The sequence below is a fragment of the Anas acuta genome, chromosome 4 (assembly GCF_963932015.1).
Source record: "Anas acuta chromosome 4, bAnaAcu1.1, whole genome shotgun sequence".
Classification (NCBI taxonomy): Eukaryota; Metazoa; Chordata; class Aves; order Anseriformes; family Anatidae; genus Anas; species Anas acuta.
Window position 1 is genome coordinate 59733231 of NC_088982.1, and position 27021 is coordinate 59760251.

At 35.1% G+C, this 27021-nt stretch overlaps 1 protein-coding gene and 1 long non-coding RNA gene across 2 annotated transcripts in view; both read left to right on the plus strand.

The window, feature by feature from the left end:
* Positions 1-27021, plus strand: part of SGCZ (sarcoglycan zeta) — a 444923-nt gene that overhangs the window by 78495 nt on the left and 339407 nt on the right. The gene's annotated exons all lie outside the window — the stretch shown is intronic.
* The window catches only part of LOC137856281 (uncharacterized), an 82669-nt gene that overhangs the window by 51276 nt on the left and 4372 nt on the right, over positions 1-27021 (plus strand). The gene's annotated exons all lie outside the window — the stretch shown is intronic.

The window sequence follows — 27021 nt, forward strand, 5'->3', positions numbered from 1 at the left end:
GAAGCGTATTTCAACAAACTCACATTTCTGATTAAACTGGTTCTGATACATGAATCATAAAGTATCAGCATTAAAAAAAAATGAAAAAGATAATTAGAAAAAATTGGCTTTAGTCACTGAGCCTTTCTTATGCCTTTCTTTTATTCTACTGTACAAAACTTGTTCAGTCTCCACCTTTTTCTTTTTCTTAAGCAGATATGGATATTCAAGGACAATTTCCTTAAAATTCACTTTGGAAAGTGAATATTATCTAGTTGCTAGGAAATAACTTTGTTTCTCTAACAAGAGAACACTTTGGCTGCTTCTTGTAGGAGACCCCACTTACGGATCTCTGCTGTCACATTTTTACCTAGAGATAATAGGGTAACAAAAGCTTTTATACAGCAGTACATATCTGTAGACTTAAGCTAGAAGCAATTACTCCTAACAAAACAAGAACTCCAAGAAATGTTCGCTGTCCTTCAGACTTGTGCATTGTCTTAGGAAAACAAATGACCTACAAAATCTTGAAAAAAAAAAAAAAAAAAAAAAAAACAAAGAAAGAGTTCCAATTGTTATAAAGGTTAAACTTATGCGTGAACATCACATATAGTCATAGGTTGTATATGCCATATATTCAATCAGTGTCAAAAAGCAGAAAAGTGAAGGTTCAGGAAGGTGGAAAAGAGATTTGTGGTGGATTGAGCTGCTAGTTCACATATTCAAAAACATACTATTGCCTGTATTTGCAAGTGGTGTTCAAAACCTTTATCTTCTGCTGAAGAAGATTTTTCTCCAAGATTTCGAAGCATTGACCCTAAGAAACTGCAGGAGTAAAAACCTAAATTTCTTCTTCAGTGTTCTGTGTACTGAGGTTTATATGTTTAAGGACAACACTGGATCAGCATTGGTATGCTATCTTGGTTTACAAGGAAACCTACAGTCCTGGCTCTGGTACAGCACTTTGCCTAAAGGTTCTGAAAGAACTTAATCTGGAATTCTGTGATGTTTAACTCTGTAACATCCACATCTGAATGAACCATTACATTCTGTCTCTCATTTATCAGTCTTGTTGTAAAACACTAATTTTAGTAGTGCAATTCAGCTGTTCTAGGACTTGAGCTGCAGGTTCAGGAAATGATAATGTTGGCATATCACTTCTTTTCCCACGTTCTTTGGCTTATGACTGGTGTATGAGAGCAAGAAGAGATCTTCCATTTAATATTTTTGTCTAGTATGCTTTGAGGATGTTTCTACTAGGTACTGTGAATTATGAAGTAATGGGGATACTATACAGGTAAATGTGCCCTCTGAGTAATTTGTAGTTATCACAGAAATTGCTACAGATAGAACTACTCACACAAGGTATAGCTAGTCAATATGTCAAACTCCAACCTAGATACTTCCCAGTGTTTTAAAAACAATGACTTTTGAATTGGATCTCATTTAACTTCATGCAGGTAATCCTATTTTTTTCTGTAAATATCCTTTTGTGAGCAAGTTAAGACTTCAGGACTATCTATTATTATTATTATTATTATTATTATTATTATTATTATTATTATTATTATTATTATTATTATTATATTTTTATTCCTAAATTCATGTACAAGGTTTTTATTAAGCGAAATCTATAATTAATGTTTGAACACAGAAGTATTTTGTAGGCTGTATACTTCTGGCTATGCAAGAGAACCTGCTACCCCCTTTGCCAAAGATATTGTTTTGTTTTGTTTTTTTTTTCTCAAATTCTGCTCTAAACAAGAGTAAAATACTCATCTATGCAGTAGATGGAAAAGAAGAGGGAGGGAAGATGTTGGATATCTGCCACAACACCTTGTTTACCATTCAGTAGCTACTCAGCCAGCCATTGCTGTTGTAGAATAAAAAACTCATATGCTGGTCCATGCTTTGTGTTCTGCTGTGAAGTAGGTTTCTCTGAGAGTTAGGAAGTTACTGACATTACCATTTTCTCGCTGTACATTAGAATTAATTTTTCTGTTTGGAGCTGTACCAAGGAATCAGCACTTTTGAGGGGAAAAAGAACACAAAACATGTAACTGACAGCTAGTTCATTCACTGAAGTTTCTTTTCTAGTAAATTAAGCTGATAATCAGTCTGCTAGATGACAAATGCAGTGTTAGCCAGACTGAGTTATGGCATCTTCAGTACTGGAAATATGAGGAAGATGACATGGTATAACCATGAAGCTGTTGGCTTATACAGTGCCGAGGACATTCATGTGAATGGTAGTTGTGTGGTTAGGACTTACGGACACAGGCTGGTTGGTGGAAGCAGTTGGTTGGAAAACTTCCAAGACCCTCAGTAGAAACTGGGAAAATAAAGCATTTTTTTTACCTGTTTACACTTCAGTAGACTCAAGTTTTCTCTTAGTTGAGGTTGCAGTTTGTTCAACTGTCAATTAGAATTATGACTATTGGTATTTCTAACATCACATTAGGTTTCAACACATTAATGGTATGATAGTTTCCTACACCTCTGTGCTTGTCATTGCCCTGGATTTCAGAGTATTCCTAGAAGAAATCAGAGTTCCCATTGGTCATACACTTCCAAAATATTTTCTTTTGAGGGCGTCTTTACGTATTTTGTTGTGGCAAAGACTAATTTATGGCATATGTGCAACCTCATTTAGCCCAGTCACTCTGTGAGTGGTTATGTGTCTGTGTCCCCAGCTAGATTTCTTTGATTCCTCTGTCATCACTACCTCTATGTTTCTCCAGTGCCTTCACAGTTACAATCTCAGAGTCTGGAAGTAAGCTAACTTCTTTATAGCTGGGAGGAGAGAAGGAAAAAAAAAAAAGTAAGTTCAAGCTAAAATATCTGATTTTAGAATACTTTCTTACAGAATCAGTCAGTGTTAACATTTTCACCCTATAATGGATTCCAGCCACTGTTGCATTATCAAAGCCTTGTTCTGACACCTTCTTTGTTTGCATTTCTTGGTACACAAAACTGGTGACAAAACACTCTTTTGTAAAATTCATTACTTAAAATGCAAATTGACACATTTGCATTCTTCAAGTTCTGACTGTGTGATTACTATGTTGTGGTAACAAGTATAACTGTAGTAGCAGTAACTATAATAATTTTTCAATTACACTGGTTTTGTCAAGTGTAAATCATCCTTGAGGTGTAGCTGATCCTTAACAAGCCAGCTTTAAAGAAAAACATGAAAAAATACTATAGCATTATCTGTATTTTATAAAAGTGCTAATCCATACTTTATACCTAATTTATTTTGCCAGATAACTCAATGCTTTAGGAGTCAGTTTAATTAAGTTGAGCTTCAGTATAAGCAAGGTAATTCTAATTCTCAATGTAAAAATGTAATTAGGAATGAAAATTAATATTTCTTTTCATAATTAACTATGAACATAGGCTATTTGACAAAACAATCCATGGATGTTCTGGGTTCATTGATATCTTAATTCACGGCAGCATCTACCCTTTACTATCTATCCTTTTCATTTGGGGGAAAAAAAAAAGCTGAGATTCCAGCAGATGCATCTAAGTATGCTCAATGCCAGCATCTTGATGACATTTGATGGCTGAGCAGACATTAAATCTATTGATATTGTATGAACAGCTATGTATGTATGTATACATATATACCGAGTAACCACCAGAGGGTAGCACCTATAATTTTGTGTGTAACTAAGGGCAGAAGAAAGCTCTCAAGACTTAAATGTATAAGAGATAAATGTATAAGCCTGGTGGGGGATTTTATACATCTGCATACTCAGTTTTTACTATTTGTATTGAATTTTGCAGCTGTATTGCCTTCTCTGAGAGGGAGGACATTTTCTTAGTTTCTGTGCAACACACAGAACGTTAACATAATTGGATAATTTTCTGTACCTTAAATTCAATATAAGTACAAGACATCAACAGTCAGTAATAGATGTTATATTAAAGTAATTTGTATGATCTATTTCTCAAATCTTAAGCCCCAAATAATTACAATTTATGATGTTATCCAGATTTTTTGATAAAGTCTCTGATTTTGCATTATTCTGAAGAGATTATTGCAGCAAATATTTAGATATTATTTTGCCACACATTTTAAACATCCTTCAGGTTAAATTATCAGATGAGGTTAATGCAACTGCTGATTTTGTCAGTGAAGTGGCTTCTCAACAGATATATTTTTATGGAGACATGACTGAGTTTGATTTACTAAACAAAACAGAAGGATCTATTATGCTCTTCTCCCCATATAATGAGTTTCTGTAAAATAAAATAGTTACACTGATTGGAACTCCTGATGGAAAAGTATTTGTTTCCTGTGGCTTTGCATAAATGTGTAACAAAGGGGATCTCAAGTTCTGATAGTTTGAAATGTAATATAAATCTTTCTTTTGCTTTCTAGACATAAACTGGAAGAAAATTGCAATAATACTTAGTCATTAGAAGCACTCATAAAATCAGATATGTTAGGATCGGAACTTTGGGTTTATGTCGGTGCTATGTTAAGCTATTTAATATCTGTATTCTTGCAGTATCTTTATTTCTCTCTTCACTTAATTACTGTAGGACAATTTGAGGAAGCAAATCTGAAAACTGCAGTGTTTTAAAGACTTGAAAAATACCAAAATAGCTGAAGTAATTACACCTACGACATATAATGGAAGCACCAATCATCTTCATTAGTAGCTTCCACAGTATTACATCTGTGATTCTTTTGGACTGCAAGTTGTACACATCAAGTAGAGTGCTCTAAATGGATGCATTGAACTCTGTCTCAGTGCTCATAAGTCTTGTGCAAATTGGGGAGTAAAAATGTTTTGGGTGCTTATAATTGAAAGAGAACTAATGAGCAGAAAGGAAAGATAGCAGATGTCATTTTTCTTAAATGGAAGTGCTAGAGAATCAATTTACTACAGACAATTGTACATACACTCTGAACTTGTTGCTTTAGTTTCCCAAATGCTATAAATAACAAAAGCAGTTTCTACATCTCCCTGTGGAATGTAAATAGCAACTGTTGTTTACATGCTTATTGCCTGGAGCCCCAACATGGAGCAACTGGAAAAAAAATCTTCTGAATAATATCCATTCCATGGTGAGAGTTCTGCTTTCTAATGCAGGCTTTATGCAAAGACTACTCATGTCTCCCAGGTTCAAAGTGAATGAAAAATATTGCCATTATAAAAAGCCTTGAATACTTCTTGGAACAGATATTAGAAAAAATAAATCTGGAAATTTATATCTGCTTATCAACAGCCAGATTTTTGCTGTTTTTTATTTTTTATTTTTTTTGTACCATGTACATGTCTGAATATGGTTGCACAAGCCTAAATGACAGCCTTGCCCCCAGCCTGACATAAACATGCCCTCCTTGCCCCTCTTGCTCTTCTATAACATTCTAGTGTGAATGCTATGTGACAAGTATCTAATAAAAAAAAAAAAAAAAAAGAGCTAAATTTATTTAATGTAAACATATTACCAGTGAGGGTGCTGTATTTTCGGTGCAATGGCTGTGAATGAACAAAGATCAAAGAAGGATGAGCACTTCAGGTGAGATTCAGAGCTGTGAAATTAGATGTCTACCTTCAGCTCAAGTGTTCAGGTGTCTCTCTTGGCTGTAAGCAGGAACTCAGCCCATACATTCGGCACAATCCAGAAAGCCTGTCAGGACACTAGCTGAAATAACCTGAGTACTGGCCAGAGCTGTGATAGCAGGTGATGTAACACTGGAGAGAATCCGTAGAGCAAAATGGCCAGTGCTAAGGCCCAGATGTCCCTGCTATTTAAATGGATGTTTTAGTTTGCAGTAGCCCTAGACTGATGCCTGTTACTAGCTGGTGCTCTTCTGGCAGTTTTGTGCATAGATGATAACCATTTTGTCACTGCTAAGTTCTCCTTTAACAAAGAATTCTAAGTTTGTCCAATTATAGAGGGGTTGCCTGTGGGCTTGTAGAAGAAGAGAGCCTGCAGTTAGGCATGTTTGGGGGATTCATGTCCCAAATGTCATTATACTACTGCTTTATTTGAGTAAAGTTACAAGGAAGGGCCAGGATTAAGAGCAGCAGACTGGTGTTATAGTTTGTGATGTAAATTGAATATGATCCTCCTGTTTTTCATCAAAAAGGCTTTTGCAGTCAGTTTTAACTGAATGAATTCATCCTGCAACATAAACAAAATAATAAAACAAACAAAAAAAAAAACTCACAAAAACAAAACCTTTAGAACAATGAAGCAAAAAAAAAAAAAAATCAGTTTATCCATTAGACTAAGTATAAGTCATGACTTCATGATATTAATTTGAAATATTCTAGTGTTTATAAATTCTGTTGATGTAAGAGTTGTGTCTTGAATTGACACTTTTTTAAAGTCAAGTAACATTTCAAATTAATTTTTAAGCATTGTTTGTAAATATCAAGATGATGGATTTATGTGAATGAACTCATGAATATTCCAAGTACGAAGTATTCTATCCTCTACAGTGTTTGAACTTGTTAGACTTGTAGATATCACTGTAGTCTACTGGGGAGCCACTCTTCTGTGACATGTTTTCATTACTAGCTTTCATTAGAGCTTTTCGCACACTTTTCTTCGTGTGACTATTTAAATACAGTTACTTAGAGGCAGCAAATATAACATTAAAATGGTAGTAGATACATTTTTGTAAGCATTAATTTGCATTTAAAAAATGTAAAATACTTAAACTGGAATGTATTCAGATCTTTATCTAAATACTTGTTGCAATCTAGTAATAAAGGCCTGCTGCACTATGAGTAGGCACATAAATGAAGGTTGATGGATTTCTCTTCCAATGTTTATTTCCTCTTAAGTGTATTATATTTAATACTTCAACACAGGCTGGATTTTTGTTAGGCTTTCAATTCTGAGCAGTCTTCTACATGCATGTTTCTGTGATGCTCCAAAAATGTCTTCTCAACAAATGCACCGTTTTCATGGGTGCACCCTAAAATCTCTTTCTCTACATAGATTAAAAGAATTAAAATATATAAATAAATAATAATAAAATTTTTATTTCCATAAAGGTATTCCTGCTCAGAATTAAAAAGGGACATTTCAATTCAGCATAATCTCTGTAGCAAATGCAGTTTTGCAGGTGTGACTGCTGTAGTTGAACCAGACTTGTTGTTTATGTGTTCTTAACTCAACAGAGGAAACAACAACTCTGAGTGACAAAATACTACTTGTCATAGCATTGTCATGGCTATGTATTTAGTATTCTTGACACAGGTAAACTGCATCTTCAAAAATGGATGCTTTAAGAATCAGGTGGAATGGAAGCAGCTACTGCTCATTGTGTGAGTAAGTGAGTGGAAAAGAGATTAGCAGTAACTGGAGAAATCAGACAAAGCTCAGAAAAATCAAAGTTCAAGAAGACTAGTCACTCTCTGTGACGTTGTCTGAACAAGAGATAAACTTAGACTGAAGGAACCAAACCAAACTGCAAAATGAAGGACATGTAAACTAGCCTTAGGGAAAAAAAGTAAAATGTCAAGATCATATCAACTTAAGTTGTGATCTTTAAGAGCTAGGAGGTGAAGAGAATCACTGTTTCTGAAAGGCTAGAGTTGGATGTACAGAAAGTTTCTTCCATATTATCTCCTAGTGGTTATTAGAATGGAAAAAGACCAGTGTTGTGACCAAGTAGCTGAAATACTAAGGATTTTTCATTTAATTTTGATTTTGCTTTGAATCTTACCAGAAGTGGGAGAACTGCTTGAACTGACTGCAAGAATAGACTGCATTTTTACTGTTTTGTGAAAGGGGAGAAAATATACTGGGAGAGAATGAGAAGGGGAAACTGGATAAATTGTGGACTTGTGCAATTATGTAGGCTTATCACTCATGTTACTCATATCATAGATACTTGGAAAAACAAAACACGCCTATAAAAAAAAAAAAAAAAAAAAAAAACCAAACAACAACAAAAAAAAAACCAAAGGAAACAAAAAAGGCAATAAGAAAAGTGAATGGTAGGAGGAATGTAAATGCAAAGCAAAATAGGAACAGATATCTATACAATTGTATTGCAGGTGTCAGTGAAAACTGAAGTTAGATAAAAGATCTTTCCCAGTTTTGTACTAAACATGAAGTAGAATTTTTTCATTGCTGATACTGTGCACTCATCAATTCTGCTTTTCATCTGCAGTGTACTTCTAAAAAGGAGCTCGTTTAGTGCTTGTGTGTATGCTTTTTTCTCTATTTGGTGGTAAGTGGAAATCAAAGCTTTGACATGTTCCATATATAACAGTGAATAGAAAGCTTCCAAATGCAAATCCAATCATAGCGCATCTATTAAAAAAATAAATAAATGAAAAAGAAATTGAAGGATGTTTGAGAGGATGGGGTGAATGGGGCTGGTGAAAGCTTGTCAAAAGATGAAAGAAAATGCATTCTGGGCACTTGAATTATAAAAATAGAAAACAGGAACTAGATGTAAATGTGTTTTTTTTTTTTCTAAACTCAAATGACCTTATGTGCACTGGTCTTCTTTGATATAACTGTTAAACTAACTTCTGCATAGAAAGGAAGAGGTGCATAAGGAGATTTAGCTGTCTTTAATAGATCTGCACAAGAAGTAACTTCCGCGTCCATTAAGTTTTTTTTTTTTTTTTCAGCTTTGTAAAAATTGCAGTTTTATCCTAATGTGAAGCCCTTTGAATTTATTACATATATGGTGCCTTAAATTCCATTTGGATACATATTTTCATGACAGTCAACACTCTTCCAAGAATGAGAATAATGAAGAAGAAAAAAATGCTTGTTTTTTTATTTAAATCAAGGACTTGGAGTCAATCATATGCTGTGAAATTATACACAATCGTTGCTGAATGTATGCTTGTGACTTTGGCAAAGACCAGTGTACTCGACATTACTTGGCCATTAACGAGGGATAGAGGTGTTATGGGATAACTTGGTGTGAATTCCCAGAGGCTTTAATATATTGAAGATGAATGTGAAGACTAAGAATAAAATGCAAAGCCAATTATAAAATTATGCTAGCATATTATAAAACAGCTTTTCTTCCACAGCATTTCTTCTCACCAGTGTTTAAATTGTTGTTAATTCAAAGGAATATGGAAGAAAATATGTCTTTACATCCTGCAAAGAACTAAGCTGCTGGTGGGATTCCTGAAGATTTATTTTTCTTGAAGCAGGATATTTTCACCTGAAAGCAGAAGTCAGAATGTGAGACAAATTCCCTTTTACTTCCAATTCCACATGGAGTCATTGTATGATCTTTGAATTGATCACTCAGAGTCACATTCCTCCTAGCCTACAAAACAAAATAGCATTCCTGTGAAGTCCTCTAGGAAAATGTTTTAGTAATATTTTTAATTTGTTCCTATATGTATGGAACAGAGTGGTTTGGTGGCTCAGAATGGGACTTTAAGATGTTTCTGCATATTAAGAAAAACATCCATGAAATATTGGAGCTATAAGAAACATAAATGAGCCAATAGCAGTTCAGCTACCATACCTAGAATGTTATAGACATTTTCTCTGTCTAGCCAAAACAAACAAACAAACAAAAAAACACCCTATAAGCATATACAATGAGAAATGAGTATCACAAGTGGCTGTGAATCAGCACATTTCTCTCAACAGTTACTCAGCCTTCTTATTTGAATTGTTCTAATAATAATACATACAGTGTCTGTTATCTATGAATTTTGCAGGTAGAGATCCTAAGGTCAGAAACAAAATTATTTCAACCTGGGCTATTGCTAAGTTGACCTTGATATTTTGCTTTATTTATTTATTTTAAGTTCTCTGACAGGAAACACAGACAATATGGTATCTTGGGACATCCAATAATTATCAAATGCTGAGCATAATTAAGTTCTCATACTTATAGGAGCAAAACAAAAGCCATTCTTAGAGTATGAACACTAGCAAAAAACTACTAGAGGAATTACTGATGGAACTTGCTGTAAGGGAAGCAACAAATCATTGTAATTGAATCCTTTAACATGAGCATAGACATTATCTTTATAGTAAAGAAGTATATAGGACATCATATTTCTGTGTCAGTTTCCTGAAAATAAAGGATAAATCATCCTCTTGAGATTCATGGCTTGTTTGATGGAATAGTACACTTTCACACATGAGGTGCACTTAATATTGCCCAGCACCTTGGAAGATGAAGAACTTTGAGACACCAACACTTTTTCAGTTTTTGTGTCTGATGTAGTTATGGTTCTGCACATCAGCAATGTTAGCCAAATATTCACTGTTCTTTCTCTTAGGGGAATGTGTATATGTACTCTGTTACCACTATCAACTTTCTGGTGTGGGTAACCAAGTAATTCGTAAACATCACAAAGGCTACTCTTTGTGCCCTCCATCTTCCCTGTGATTGATGGAATGTAACAGCAGTGTGTTGCCACATTATAGGAGTGGCTTTGGAGAAATCTGAAGAGTGTGTATGGTTACTGAGCTCTGCTGTTCTTGACACTAGGTGAAATTCAATCTGCTGTGTGAATTAGAGGTTGGTTTGCAGCCAGGGTAAACTGATGTAGCTGTGTTGACAGAGCTGCAAAGGAAAGCAGGGTACAATAAAATGTCTGGTGCTTTGAAAGCCCTTAAGATTTCTTTATAAGCATTGAAGCAGAACATGATATGTTCTCCCTAGATTGGAAAAACAAGAAGGACTCCTGGCAGCATTCATAGTCATCCTGTCTAGGTAGAGGAGTTCTTGGTATTTAATTATGAGAGGAGGCAACGGACTCAGTTCGGCAGTGCTTCTGCAGGGGTTTTCAAATATGGCTGGCATTAAGGACTGTGGTACAAGAGAACTGCAATAAAAGGAAGGGAGTGATCATATTTGCTGAAGGATGTCACAGCAGTAATTTGAAAGTTAGTAGCTCATTAATATTCTACATGAAGTACTGCATATAAACAGGCAGTATAGTATAGGCAGTGCAGAATGTGAATGGGAGCTCAGGCAAGAAAATTCTGAAGTAAAAATAATTTGTTAAATAGCTTATGTACATATAAGAATTTATCTTTTTTTTTAATGCATCAACTAATCACTTATTAATATAATATAGAAAACTCCTAATGTGTTTCTAGTAGGGAATACTGAAGGGTTGAGACACAGGGAATGACATTATATTAAGAAGCTTCAGACAAGATAAGAAATACTTTATAGTCCGGCAACAAGCTCAGTAGATAGTTTTATGACTTCTTGTCATCTCAAGGATGCGTATTTGAACTGGGACTTGACCTTTAGTACAATAAGACCCTCAACATGTCAGGTGTCTGTGGTGTAGAATCAGTGTTTGTAAACAGGGAAATAAACAAACATTTTGAAAAATAACTTGAAACATAAGCTTCAGCAGATTTTCTTCTTCCCCTGTCATTGAAAGAAACAGACTTCCCACAACACAACATTTTGCAAAACGATTATTTAGAAACTTTGCTAGTACTGTTTTCTGGTGTAGCTCTCCGATGGGCTTGGACATCTCTGATTCTGGCTGATTCCACTAGTGCTGCACAAGTTCTGTCTTAAGCAAACAGCACAAAACAAAAGACAGCACCTGGGATCAGTCATATGGCTTAATGGCTTTCAAAATACCTCTGCCCAGAGAGGGGAGATCTAGTGAACTAAATCTCAAAGAAACTTAAGAATGTTAGCCTAGAGCAGGTTGTTTGGAGATTGATGTGAATCATGCACAGCCTCTGATGGAAGCTGACCTCCCTTGGACTCCTTTCCTTTGAGGTGTAGTACATCACTGTAGTAGGCAATGAACAGAATTAACTACCACTACTGGCTGATCTAGGGCAGGGTAAGGGAGAAAATGTGCTACAAATAAAGGATTTTGCTCAGTATATCTGAAGCCAAAATGACAAGGAGCTGTTGGAATAACTTATCTTTTACTTAGTTGATACTTCTGCTTTTCTCTGGTGCCATTAGCAACTTCATAATTACTGTTTCTCAGAGACTTTGAATTGTAGTGGTCTCTCTCAATTTAGTAATGTAGTTGTCTATAGCTAATGTGTAAACTAATAAGGCCATTTTGCAAATTTAGTCATTTGCTAAACAGACAGACACCTTTGGAAATAAAATCAGTGTATAACGAATGAAGCTGTCATAGAAGAAGAAAAACTTTCAGAAACCAGAAACCTTGCTTGCAATCCCTAAATATTGAGCTTCATATAACTTTTGAAGTTCTAACTTCTGATCTTCATGGAAAATAAAAATTAAAAATCATTGCATTTGGAAACAGATAATAACCTGTTACCAGTATAAGACGTGCAACTGACAGGTTGAGTTGCCTCACAATTACAACTTTGTTCATTGATTGTTTATAAATAATGCTTCCCTAAACAGATATGGTGCAATTAATTGTTCCAATGTTATGAACTCTTTTTCTTCCCACCAAAACCAATTACACAATGCAATGTTTTGGCAGAAGAATACTTCACAGTCCTGCTGCTAATGGATGGGGGAAGAAGGGTCAAGGGAGAGTTGGGTTTTAAACCTTTTTATGGCTGTGAAATGACAGCCTGTGTCTGAGGTGAGAGTGACAAGGAGCAAAGGGTTTGTACAGAGTCCTTCTGGTACAAGTCAGAGTGCCCTCACGGGCATGTAGTTGTGAACTCGGCAGTATTTCAGAAATTTCTGCACGTTTTTACTTTGAAAAGTGATATGTCACTGTATATGTCAGTGTATTACTAGCTCCAGAGATTCTTTAAAGAAGAAACAAGGTGTCTTGTTAAATTCTACTGCTTGTGTCTCAGTTTGATGCTGGTGCATCTGAAGACCATTTGACTGTTTCCTAGAACGTATATTCAAAGTAATCAAGGGTGGATGTTGAACACAACCATTCTTATCTAATCACACTTTGTTTTGTATTTCCTTTATATTTCTACAAATACCTACATTTAAAAAAAAAAAAAAAAAAAAAAAAAGGAGAAATGACAAACTAGGTTATTAAACTTTTGTGTTAGCTAAAAGGAACTGCTGGAATTATGCCTGTCCTCTTCGAAGACTGAAAATATTCTACACCTTTTTCTCCCATGGGAGAATATGCCAATGTATTGATCCATATTTTTTAGTCAACATTTAATAAGTTGTTAATACATGATGCCTAAAACTGTGAGCCCCAAAAAAATGGACACCTACTCACTCCTCTTCTTCTTGAAGTAAGAATGGGTATCAGAATACAGCAGTCAATGTCTCTATGGTCAGGTGGAGGCTGGTGATGAGTGGTGTCCCTCAGGGGTCCATCTTGGGATCCCTGATGTTTAATACCTTTATCAATGATATTGGCAGTGGGATCAAGGGAACCCTCAGCAAGTTTTCAGGTGACACCAAGCTGAGTGGTGCAGTTGATAGGACAGAAAGAAGGGATGCGATCCAAAAGGACATATACAGGCTTGAGAAGTGGACCCATGGTGAACCTAAGGAGGTTCACCTGGGTCAGGAGCAATTCCAGATGTGAGTACAGAGTGGGAAAAGAACTCATTGAGAGCAGCCCTGTGGAGAAGGACTTGGGAGTTCTAGTGGATGAGAAGCTTGACATGAGCCAGCAGTGTGGGCTTCCAACCCAGAGGGCCAACTGCATCCTGAGGTGTATCAGCAGAGGCCAGCAGGTCGAGCGAGGTGATTTTCCCCTTGTCCTCATCTTCTCTGCCCTTGTGAGGCCCCACTTGGGGTGCTGCAACCACTTCTGGGGTCCCCAGGACAAGAAGGATACTGATCTGTTAGAACAAGTCCAGAGGAGGGCCACCAGGATGATCAGAGGGTTGGAGCATCTCTCCTGTGAAGAAAGGCTGAGAGAGATGGGGCTGTTCAGCCTGGAGAAGAGAAGGCTCTGGGGTGTCCTCATTGTGGCCTTTCAGTACTTAAAGAGGCTTGTAAAAAAGATGGAGACGGCTTGACATAAGCAGATAGTGGTTGGAAAAGAGGAAGTCATTTTAAACTAAAAGAGGGAAAAGCTAGATTAGACGTTAAGAGGAAATTCTGCATGAGGGTGGTGAGGCACTGGAACAGGTTGCCCAGAGAAGCTGTGGATGTGCCATCCCTGGCAGTGTTCAAGGCCAGGCTGGATGTGGCTTTGGGCAATCTGGTAGTCAGACATGTCCCTGCTGATGGCAGAGAGGTTGGAATTTGCTGGTCTTTATATTCCTTATGACCCAAGCAATTTGATCATTCTACGATATCTTTAATATATAATTAATAATTTAATAATGTTAATATAATTAAAAATAAAAATATGCTGTCTTCAAAAAGAGGAATATAACTTCAGCTTTTCCTTTTTAAAGGAAGTGAGAAACAGAGAAAAGCCCTCATATCTTGTTGACATTCACAAACTTAAAAAGAGCTTGACATGAATGAATAGCAAACACCTTCTGTTGTTGATCTAGAAGGAAGAAAAAGTCTCAAAAAACTACAAGACTTATGTTTGTCCTCAGTTTTAATACAAGCAGTGACTCTAATGAGTTTAGTAATCATTCAGAGGTTTTCTTTATTTTTATGAGTATGCTATTTCTTTTAAGAGAAAATGTTTGGGCCACTGTATTTGAGTTTCTGCAGCCTTTATTTTTAGTGCAGATAAGAGGAAGTTATTTACCACAGGAGAAATATTGACATTTTTGTCATTCTTCTCAAATCCTTCTCACACAGCATGTACACATTCATTATTTTTTTAATGATATTTGTTTTTATAAGCACTATAGCACTGTGCCATATTCATTTGACAATGTGACATATGGCAAAGTACTATATATTATGTGTGAAAAGATTTCTGTCTCAAAGCCTTAATCTTAATGCTTTGAGAGAAGCTGCTGTATCTAAACATATGTGCCTGGTGCCATTTTAGATCTCTGCAATATGTGAAATATCCTTGTGGAATCCTTCTAATGTGGGAGGTGAACACCCAGTGAAATACCCTTTTCTATTTAAAATGTCATCAGACCCACATTATGGACCCACTTCACATCCTCCAGGATCTTGGGACAGGGTACTCTAGCAGGCCCACCACAAACTACTGCCTTCCCTCCCTAAAGGTGTTTGTGGTGTTCTTCCCTGTTTGCAAAGTCCTGCTTGCAACTGGAAAGGTTCCTGTCCATTTCACTTGCGTTTTTTTGCCCTTTGTGAGAAGGTGGAGTATGCTGTGGTTGATACAGTATGCACAGTAGCTCTCTCACATACTAAAATAGTTCTATAAGTCTATCCTACCTAAGAAAAGGAATAAAGCACTGTTGGTATATTTATCTATTTATTTATTTATTTTTCCTAGGCTTTTGAAAATCACTTTCTGTACTACCTAATACAGACAAAATTGGCTGCTTTTAATATCCCATAATATTCTGTGGAATCTCTACTCTGTCAAGTACTGCAAAACAGAAGAATAAAATAGCCTATCAAGCTATGCAAATATAAAAATAATCCTTGCATATACTGAGAAAAAGAAAAGTTGTTTCTAAGGAAGCTGCTGTTCTAAGCAGAAAAAAGGGGCGCACACAAATTGTTAATCCATTTTGCAGCTTGACAGATTTACAAGACATTTTCCTGTTCAACTGAAAATATAGCAATAAAGCACTAAGGTTTAAATTGTTCCAAATCAAACACTAAAGTGGACATTAATCTCTTAAACATAGAAGTTTAAAATACATTTTCCATTCTAAGGAGTTATGATACGTTTTTATATCTAACAAAATGTATTTCTGTCAAATTATGCAATAGTTTTGACAAACGTTGTAGCAACAGTATGTAAATTTTTATATAAAGTTTGTGCAGACTTTTTCCCAACTAGATAGCATCCATCTTCTAATAAGAAACTTAAACTTTAAGATGATTACAATCTTCATTTCCTAACAGGAATGATATGAAATGGCATTCATGTATCTTATGTGAAATTACTTGAAGATCAAAGTAATATGTGAAAGATTTTCCCATTAAGGACAAGCGACTTGTTAAAGAGCTATGAGCAGGTCTGGAATGGAATATAGTATCATCTTGTGAGAAGGCTCATAAATACTTCTCAAGGCCATTCTGCGGAACGGTATTTTTTTTCTTGACATTTATCAGCTTAGTACAGGCTTCTTCTAGATCAGAACTTTTCTATATATAGAAGAGTGGCAACTTTGACTTGATTTTTCTAAGGTTTTGCATCTAATCACATAGGGATCCTCCAGCAAATATATTTGGGAAAGTTAATGTAAATAAAATCATTTCAAAATATATTTTGCTCTGCATCTAACCATTGCTAGCTACAGCAGCAGTGCACAAGCATGCTAATTAGTTGCACGAGCAGTGTTTACTTACTAAAGTTGAGAATCTCTCTCCCTAAGTTTTTATGTGAAAGATGATTTTTTTTATAGTTTTCTCCTAGAATAATTAGAAGAATAATCTTCATCGATATAACCAGTAAATGTAGACCAGCACACCCTCAGGAAAACCTACAGCTCTATAAACCTACCTTTGCTTTAACACGCTTGATGTGTTCGAAGTTTGAGGTCCAGAAATGTCTTGTAGGTCCTAATGCGTGGTGGGCATTGGTCATGCAAACTCTCGTTACAGTTTTGGGAACTTTCAGCAAGCACTGACCAGCATGTTTCATTGCCAGTAGGACCAAAAACCTGGCTAACAGCCCAAATGCATGTGCAGAAATACAGTGCAGCCTTTCTGACTCAGATGCAAGTTGCTCCTTTTTTTGCAGAGCCACTAGCGAGCCAGTTGGTGTTGTACTGTGGAACATGTTAATCCATCGTGGGTGCAGGACCTTCTTTCTTTTTGGACTTGATGAAGTTCCCATTGGTCTGTTCTCTGCCTGGCTGCCCTGTACTTGATTGTATCAGCCATGTGCTCCATACAGTAGGTAAGGCAAATAGAGGAAAGAGGCATTACTGACATGCCTGATGTGTCCCACTTTCTTTTTCAATAGTAGGAATATCAGTAATAAAAGCTGACGTAACTTTAACCCTGCTTTGGTACCCTGGAAGATGTTTTTCATTTGTTTGTGCTTTTTTTTGTTCCTTAAAATGTACCCTACTCTCCAAACTCCGTTCTCTTGTCCCTCCAATGAAAAACTCAGACTTCCTCATGTTGCTTCCTAAACTCTTCCACAAAGCACCCTGGATCTCTTCGGAGGCTGACACCCACTAGTAGGTAAACAAATCATTTGAGAATGACAACAGTGGTTAAATTTCACAGATAAATATATTTGCAAAACCAGGTCAGTCTAAAACTTAAATTTTTCAATAATGAGTAATATTTGACAGAAATTTATCTAATTTAGGTTAAAAAAAAAAAATCCTGATCTTGCATGTCAACTTTGATTTCTGATTTCTTTTTAAGCGTATGAAATGATGCCTTCTTTAAGATATAAAGTACCTTTTATAGTAATCTCTTTCTAATGATCAGTACTTCCCCCCCCACCGAATTATAACACCATCTTTTCTCTTTCTCATTTGCTCAGTATCTTTATCTCTCATCTTACTAAGCTAGCTTCTCTCATTTGTCCTGGATCAGGGTTCTAAGACTTTATTTTGCTTCATTTCTTAGAGAATTGTTTATTTTAGTAGCAAATCAGACAGCACATGTCAAAAGAATCATAAATTCAAATTCTCATTAAATTTCTTAGCTTGAATCTCTGTCACATCAATGTTCTTTATGTTCCCAGACTGAGAAATTTCCTTAATGAAGAACTGCGTTGATTTCTCTGGGTGGAAACATAATCAAGAGAAGCTGTGATCACCACACACATTATACATAGGACTATTTCATATTCACTAAAATAACATTTTACTCCACCATCCAGTTGCTCTATTTTCACTATGTGAGAATCATTTTAACCCACAACTGTGTGCAAGCAGAATTCATCCTCTATGATTCTTCTGCTAAAGAACAAAACAAACGTATTTTCTGAAGTTGTTATTCGCTTTCTGCTTTTGTCATAATCTCTGGGTGATGCTTTACCTCTTCTGTCTGTTGTCCTGTGTTAGTTCCAAAGGTCTTTTCTTGTTTCTGATAATAATACCACAGTTGGTTTTATTCCTCCTATATACTTTTTCTTTTCAAGTGTTCCTTCCAAGCAAATGATGCAAATTGCTATACAAATCTCATAGTTGTCAGGCAGTTACAGCAGGCTCTTTCGAGGTGTTTGCTTCTGTACTAATGCATGGTATTCTACATATTGTCTCTTCTGTAATAATCTGAAATGGTTTCATCTTCAGTAATATCAGAAACCTATTTTCTTTGGGAACATGATCTTCTGTTAGTGATTATTCATCTCTTGGTAATTTAAGGTAAAATATAAACTTTTGGTTTGACTCATTTTGGAGTGCATGTTAGAGAGTTTTGAAGAAACCATAACTGCTTTTATTACCTGGCATCTTTTTGTTTTGCAGTTCAGTCTCTTCCTTATGTCACATTCAAGTTCAATCTTAGATGTCATTTATGCAATGCAGAGATTGAATTTTATATTCACTGATTTTTCTGAATAATTGTTTTCTTCCTTCTAACATCTGTTTGTTCAATATTGTCCTCTTTACATTTGCAAATAAGCACTTCTTTTACTAATTATAATTTTTAAACACATTGTTTTGTCAGACTTCTCAGGTCTTCAGACAATATAGAAATGTAGGTGTTCAGTGCCTTTCATTTGTTTTCAAATAATTGCTGTTATTGTAATCAACTGAATGACTAATCTTCATTCCACTTCAAGAGAAATCCAAACAATCCACCTAATTGCTCCAAGTCTAATCTTGATTTCTAAGCAAGGTTTTATGGATATATATTTTGTAGGCAAGAACTTATTGAGTAAAGTAATTGAGAATATAATGCCTAAACAACTTAAGTTTCCTAAAAAGTCAGAGTTGTTAGTGTTAGGTTCTTGTATTTCCCTTTTTCTTGCTAAATAGAATGTTCAGAAACAACAACAACAATAATAATAATAATAATAATAACAACAACAACTTAAGTGATCTTTTTAACTCTTCATTAGGTTTAGTTTGACAGAAATAATGGAAGTTGATCATGAAGTTTTATCAAATGCCTACTTAGATAACATAAATATTTTTCAAGTTATTCTTCATAATAATATAATGCAATTCCCAGTGGAAAGATTCTCCTGTGGATGATCCAATATCCAAGTCATCATTTTGTATTTGTTGTACATTAGTATTTGCATTTCTCTTTGTTTCTTTCATTCTACAAAACTGAGATTACTGAGCAAAATGTCCACAGGTCCACATATCTCTTGTAACTGTAAATGTGTAAATATAATGATTTTGGTGTAGCAGGAATTCATAAGCAATGTAAATGTTGATCACTTTGATAATTATCTATTCTAAGATAATTATCTATTCTAAGATGTGTTGAAGCTTGAAAATGCTATTAAAAATTGAGCGAACATTGATATCTTTACTGAAAGGATAAATTAAATTCCTAAGGAAACTGTTATCCCATAACCACTTCTCCATTAATTTGTGAGAGAGATGTTGTTGCATAGAATTGGCAACTGTAAAGACTTGAAAGCAGTAACCACTGGTTATTACAGCAATTTTATCTAAATGTTCCTTTGTGATTTAGTAAAATCCTAACTTCTCCAGGATAGTGATGTTTGCAAGGAGTAAGACTATTCTGGGAATTTGCAAAATTATAACTTTGCACACCTATGTTTGACACTGAATGTGGCCAAGTTCTTCAAAAATACTTTTGGGTGACATTTCATATATTTAATTCTTCTATTGCAAAAGAAACAAATAAAATACAATCTTCTGCCAGACACTGTCATTTAAAAAACGTCACTGTGAGTTAAAACTAACAGGAGATTAGTTGACAGTGTGGATTATTCATTTTCTTTCATTTTATCACAAACTGATGAGAAAAATATTTTCTTTCCTTTTTTTTTTTTTTTTTAAAGCAAAAAGTCTTTCAATAATAATGTTCATCAAATGTTTTAAAACGATTTTAAAGTGTTGAAATGATGCATAGTGGCAGGTCTTTCTTGTTACATACAGTGTGTATTGACATATATATTACTGTCATAGGTAGGGCTGTGTAAATAATGCCATTTTTGATACTAATGAAAAGTGGGGGAAGGAGACATGGTTTGATATGAATTGTCGTTATTCAGTAAAATAAACAAAAAAGTCTATGCAATTTCTCTACTCATAACAAAAGGAGATAGCCTTAACTAGATGGAAAGTATGTCCTTAAGTATAAAACTTGATTTAGTTGTTTATTTCACTCTTCAAAAATAGCCTGCACAAAAAAAACAAACAAACAAACAAAAAAAAAACACTTTATTGCCATTTTAACATATTGTTATTATTTCTACTCATAAACACCTAAATCAAAAGTATCAGGTTAAGTATTACCTTCTCTTTGAGAAGTTTTAATTGAAAAGTTTTGCCAAATTGAGTCATTCTGAAATTGCTAACATATTTACTAATATGTCTGTCCAAAAGAAATAACTGAATAACTGTTACTACCATGTAGTTCCATGAAGGGCTTCCATGCATTCATCTGTTTTTTCCTAAGTCAGTCATTGATTTTTTTTTCTTTCCTTTTTTTTTTTGTCTTTGGAGGGCTAATTGAAAGAATTTTTCATAAGCAGAGACCAGGCCCCCAGTGAAAATGCCAGGAGAGATGGAGTCAGGTACGACTTGGGAGAAGCAGGCCATGCCCTCAGTGTGACTGTTTCATCAGCTGGGGAGAGAGCAAGGAATTTCTTTCATAGAGACAGTCTGGGGTTAGGAAAAATGTGGGTGAACCTGGACACCTTTTTCTGCAGAGACAGGGTGACTGGGATCATTGCCTAGTTTCTATGACTGATACTCAGCCTTGTTCTCTCTTTGCCTTACCCAGTACAGATCTTTCTCCTCTTCTGTATTTTGCTATCAGAAAAACAATTGTGGTGGATCTTCATGGGGGATGGCTGGAAGGGGAATAGTTGGAACCAGAGGTTCTGGGGACTCCCGGAGACCTGCAATGGGCAAAAATGAGGACTACAGGTGACAAGTGTGCCCAAAACCCCACCTGTGGGCTGTTTTCTAGAGGGAATATTCTTTTAGGGAAAGGGAGGAGAGATGTATTTTTCTTCTAGATGGCTTTAAAGGATAAAGACATTAAAGCTTGTTCCCCTGCACTGAAGTTTCCTATGTACATTTTAAAAGCTCCAGCTCATTTTGCAGGGGAGGTATTAGAACATATTTCCATTTGAAAAGTGGTCTTCAAAACAAAACAAAACCCTTAGTCATAACATATATATATGCATTTACAAAATAGTTTGACTTTAATTGATAGCTTAGACTAATATTTGTTGATCTTAGACATGAAACTGTGAATTTAACTAGATATGTCTTTCAGGTTAAGATCATAATGTCTCAGCACTGTACCTAAAGCAGTCACCAGTAGACAATTAAGTTATCTTTTTTATGCAGAAAACAAAACAAAACAAAATCTGAAAAAATATATCTATTTTTACAAACAATCAATATAAATTAATAAGCTAATGGAATAATATAAACAAATAAAACCTCAAAGGGACATTTAGGTTTTCACTGCTATTAAAATGTTTATCATTTTATGAACATGTTTCTGAGGATCTATGGTGTTTCTTCATTGTTATATCTAAAATATTCCAACTTATTTTCTAACCCTGACTTTACATTCTCTTTTACTTGATTTTCTTAGCCAGAGTAGTAAATACAGTAAAGAGGTTTCTGTTCTCTCTTCCCTTTAAGTGATTATTGCTTTATTTTTTTCATTATCTGTTTTTTCTCCTGGTTAGAAAAAAAGTTGAGCTGAGAAGCAAGTTTAGTGATATGTGGAGTCCAATATGCAGTTCCTGACAGGAGAAGATGTATCAAAAGAAGGCACAAGCACCTTGTAGAGATTATTATAGAATGACTTGATGACAGGGAAAATTTCTTAGTATACAATATTTTAAGATTTACTCATTCCCACTAGGATTCCAAAGCCTCTGTAACTAATATTCTCAGATATTTTGTTTTTGTGTGCTTGCTTTTTTAATCTCCCAAAGTATTGTAGTCTGATAGATTTCTTCCTTGCAAGATATTGAATTTGGCAGTTTAAATATTACTATTAAGACAGCTACCGTGTACTGTATATTCTGGGCTCCATCCTAAACTTTCCTATTCAGACCTGGCAGATATAGCTGTTTGCTTACTTAACATGTGAAATAAACTTTTTTTTTTTTTTTTTTTTAAGTTCTGGTGTATGGTATTTCAGTATTTACATTGTGGTAGCTGATATCTGTAATTATTATGATGTTGTTATACATACTTCCTTTTTATTAATATTTTATTTTGAACAGTAATTGGAAGCTTGCAGTGTAATGCCTTATATTGCTCTCAAGCAGTTTATTATTTTTGTCAAAGTCCCAGTTTGGTGGGTACATGGAAGCAGTGAAGATTAGGTTTATGCTGTTATGCAGACTTGGCATTTCTCTGCTCTTTCCTTCCTCCTTCTTGTTTGCCACTATCCTGGATCCCCTTTCCCTAACTTTTTCTGTGCCCAGAGGAGGATTTCAATGAGCTTACTTGTCAATCATCCAGCTGCTGGTGGAAAGTGACCTCTAGTGATCCCTAGTCTCAATGAGGAACTACTGCAGATAACATGAAGAGTTTTATTTGTCTGCAAATTGTAAAATGCCAAATGGAAAGTTACCATGATAAGCCTCATACCTTATTGACATTCACCTGTCTGCGTTAATAAACTGAGATTGACAAATAATCCAAAATCCAGGATAACAGTAGCACTGGAGGTAGGCTGAAGGGTAGGACGAAAGTCTTTCCTTTTGGGAAGAATATAACTGAAGATTAGGTAGCTCCATTTTCATTTGGATCTCTTGCTGCGTACTGGATGGCAAAAAATATATTACTCTAACTGGACATTGATATATTCCTATAAACTTACTTAATAAATATCCCAAATTGTATCTGTTATTTCTGGCATTATCCTACAAAATCTACAGATCCATAGCAGATGTTAGTTTTGATTTATTCTGATTTCCTTTGTTTGGGAGGACATGGTTTAGGATAATTATTTAAATTGTTTAAGTAATTTCTTACTGTTTTATGGAAGGCTTTATTTCCATTACTAGCACTTCAGGCTTAATAATTCTAACCTCAGGGTGAGGGAAAAAGGGGATGAACTTGAGGAAAACAAGCAACAATAGTTAATCAAGTATACTAATGATGCAAAGCTTATTTTCTTCTGTACCTAAACTGTCTGTGCCAAACTAGGGCCTTGCCTAAGTTAGCAACTGGCAATTTGATTTCACTTTGCAATATCCAGTTCAAAACTTTCTTATATAATCTTTTACAACTGAAGAATTACTTGTTTTTGTTTAAAATAAAAAAAAAAAAAAAGAGAGAGACAATTATAAATTATATAACTCACATTTTGCTTTGCTCCATTCTCAAGTCTGTGGTTGATTATTTTGACTCATTAATCAAAAAGCTTCTTCTTAGATAACTATTACTTACTGAAGCCATTAGATGAGCATCTGCATAAATATGATAGACATCATAAGAAAATTATATTGCAAGCATTTAGTGCTTGCAATAAATTCTGAGAAAATATTATTGCATTGTTAAGATGTAAAAATGCACAGAACAGTATGTTTCTATAGCAGTAAGATCTAAAAGTTAAAAATATCATCAGAGAAGTGATAGAATTCCTGTCAACAATTCTAAATTTAATCTAAGAGCATGACAGTTTCCTCTTGAGAAATATTCCTGAAAAAGGAAGATTTCCAGAGAGGAGTAAACTTTTCTCCTGTACCACTCTTTGAGGGAAATAAATTCCTGTCAGCACACTCGAATTTGCAGTTTTGGTGGCTTTCCAGGTGCTGTGCTGTGCCTTCCTGCCCCACCAGCCTGTTCTGCTGCCATCTTGTTGCTTTTGTAGCTCTTGCCTTGTGCTCATGCTTACACTTCCTAACAAAGTCTCTGCAAGTGTCTGTGGCCTTTGGAAGTTATTCATCCATTTTTACATTCTGTGTCTGTTTCCAGTTTCTGTAATCAGAGTTATCTCCTCAGAGTGTAAACCTGTGGAGATAAGCACTGCTTCTCCTTTGGGCACTGACGCAGTCTTGGTTGTGTCCAGAGCACTGCTGCAGGGCTGTGCGATAAAGACGATTAACGACTCAGTAAAAATCCTATTATACAGCTGGCTTGAAATGTCCTGATGAATACCTCATGTGTAGATGCTGATTCACAGAGCTGGAAATGTGTCACCTGAAATGTGTCACTTAGTCATCAGACTGAGCTGTTAGCAAACCCAAGGTGGAAAGCCCAGAGATGCTGTCTGGACTTGATCAGTCTGCTCTGTCAGTTCCTAGTAGCTTCTTGAAGCCTCATCTGCCTTTCTCCGCCAGTGAGACACCACAATGCACTCAGCTGCTCAGCTCTTATAGTGTCACATCACCTCAGATTTGCTGACCAGCCACTGAGCCCTGGCAGTTTTGCTCAAGATAGGTACAGTAGTTTTTCTCTCTCCTTGCAGTGGCTGAGAGTGCATCTCCCAGTGCAAAATACTTTCTGTGCTAACCTGTCTACTTTGTGCTGATATGTACAGAGCAAACCTGTCTAATCCAGACTTCTAACCAGGATAAATATGCATTGCTCATTACTGAAGTGAAAGTGTGCTGATTTCCAACATCTGTCATCTCAGGATGCCATAAAATGTAGTGCTGTACCTTTTCACCGATGTTCACATACATACACCAAGAATACCAACCTGCCAGTTTAGGGCAATCTGCAGAGCACTCCCAGGAGTATGGGCTCAAGTCTTATTTAATTTAGACCCCTGCTCCCAGCTACTTATTTGGGCCAAATGGAATGGGGAGGATAGACTTGGGGAATTTCAGTGTGATGCAGTTTTGTCTATCAAACAATAATGTGTACTGAATTCTACATAGCACAGTGTGAAAACTTTGATCCTAAGCAAAAACAACAATAAAAAAAAAGTGGTACAGAAGGAAGACACACAAAATGCACAAATGTGTGTAAATTTGCTTTTGAACATTTTCTTCAAAATATAATATTTGTAGTCTGAGGATCTCCGGAAGACCACAATTGACATGCTTTAGGACCCCCTGGAAGAAGACCCAAACTGATACATAAATAAATGGATAGACAGATAAATCTGGGAAATAATTTCTGTGGCTTCCTAGATTTATTCTAGAATGAAAGCTTTGAATTTTTACAGAAAGACCGACCTGTTTTCTTAGACAAGCAATGGTCCACAAGAATTACCTTCAGATGACTCTTTATGATACTCTTGACACTTACATGTTAAAAAAATGTTCCACAGTTATTTGCCTTCAAAATTAAACTTTTGCATGACATGCATAGAGTTGAGCAATAGGGAATTCTATTGGCCCCAGTGTTTTGAGAGGTGAAAGACACTTTTTGGTCCTAGTACTTAAAATTCCCTCTGGTTTAGGAGTAAGATTTAAAAGTTAACTGCTGTTGTGAACACTTGTGCAAGTAAATTTTAAATGTATGTTTACTCATGTGGATATGTTCATTCAATTAGAAAGGAGAAATATTATCAGAGCTTTCAGTTGAATAAAATATTCTTCTAAAATCTCCAATAGGGAATATCTAGAAGTGAAAAACTGCCTGCTTTATCCTAAATCAATCTTAAAATATAAAAATGTACAATAACATATTGAATCATTTCAATTGTATATGTTAAATGGAATATCTTTGATATTAATTCATATTTAATAACTTGAAAAAAACAAACACCAAATATTCAAAGTTTTTCTTATTATTCTTTCTTTGTAATTAGGCTTTAACATAATTTCCTTCAGAAATTGCCTCTTTGTTCCAAAAACAAATTAAAAAAAAATAAAAATCTGTGTAGACAGATTTCTGCCAGAATTCAAAAGGAAAGTGAAGAAGATAGTTAAAAGGATGGTAGAATGACACAAAGAACTGCAGTAACTGCAGCCACAAGTTTAGGTGCTTGTTGATCTTCAGTCAGAAAGGCAGTGACATATTAAGGTTATTATTTTATATATAGTATGTAACATCATCTTAACTAGTTACTTAAAGGCAGTGACTATTTAGTGACTATTATGCTGAAGGAAACATATACATGAAAGAGCCTGTAGAACATGATATACAGCCTATATAAGAGGAGAAATATTTAAAGTGAACAGCTTCATGACTTGTTAGTTTTACTTGCTAAGGTTTACTCCGCAGAGTAAACCCTCAGAGTAATGAAATAAAAGATTTTCAAGGAAAGTTTAGATGCATGGGAAACTTATCAATTCTAAGATCAAAAAGTCTGCAATATTTCTTAGGAAAACCTTGTTCAAGCTGTTCCAAAAGGAGTAGTGAATCAGATAAAAGATGTGAAGATGTACACAAGAGAAAAGATATTGTTTCAGGTGAGACATCTAAGAAGGCTGTTTGGGTCTCAGCAGTTCTGAATTTAATATTTGAAGAAAGAAAGCCAAAGTAATATTTTGAGTTCAGCAATAATTCAGATTTTTTTTCCTAATCTGCAGCGTTACTGCCACCATTAATATACCATCTTTTATGGTACCGTTCATCTCAAATTTGCATGATAAATTCAGAAGTAGAACCAAAACATACATTTATTTATTTATTATTATCCTGGCTTAGGTATTTTATTTTTAAACTAATGCTTTGTTTCAGTCTTTCTTATTGTTCCTATTCTGCTTTTTATAACTACTTTTTCTTAATTTTTTATTCTGTATAGCCATGCTGTTTAATACCAGTTGTTTGTTTTGTTTTTTTGATAGAAATGCTTTCCACTGGAAAGGGCTCTTGCTGTTAAAATATAAGAATTACAACATAGCAGTTGTTTATTCTAAAATATATATACATATATAAATGATTTTACAAAAATTTGGTCATACTAGGAAAAAAAATAGAATGCCATTTTAAGCTAAAAATCTGACGACTCAGTGAGGACCTTACCATTTTTCTAGACAATACAGCATTAATAAATGTGAAGTGGGTCCTCTTCCAAATTACTGAAAACTGTCCCAATTCTTTCTAAAATGCTACACA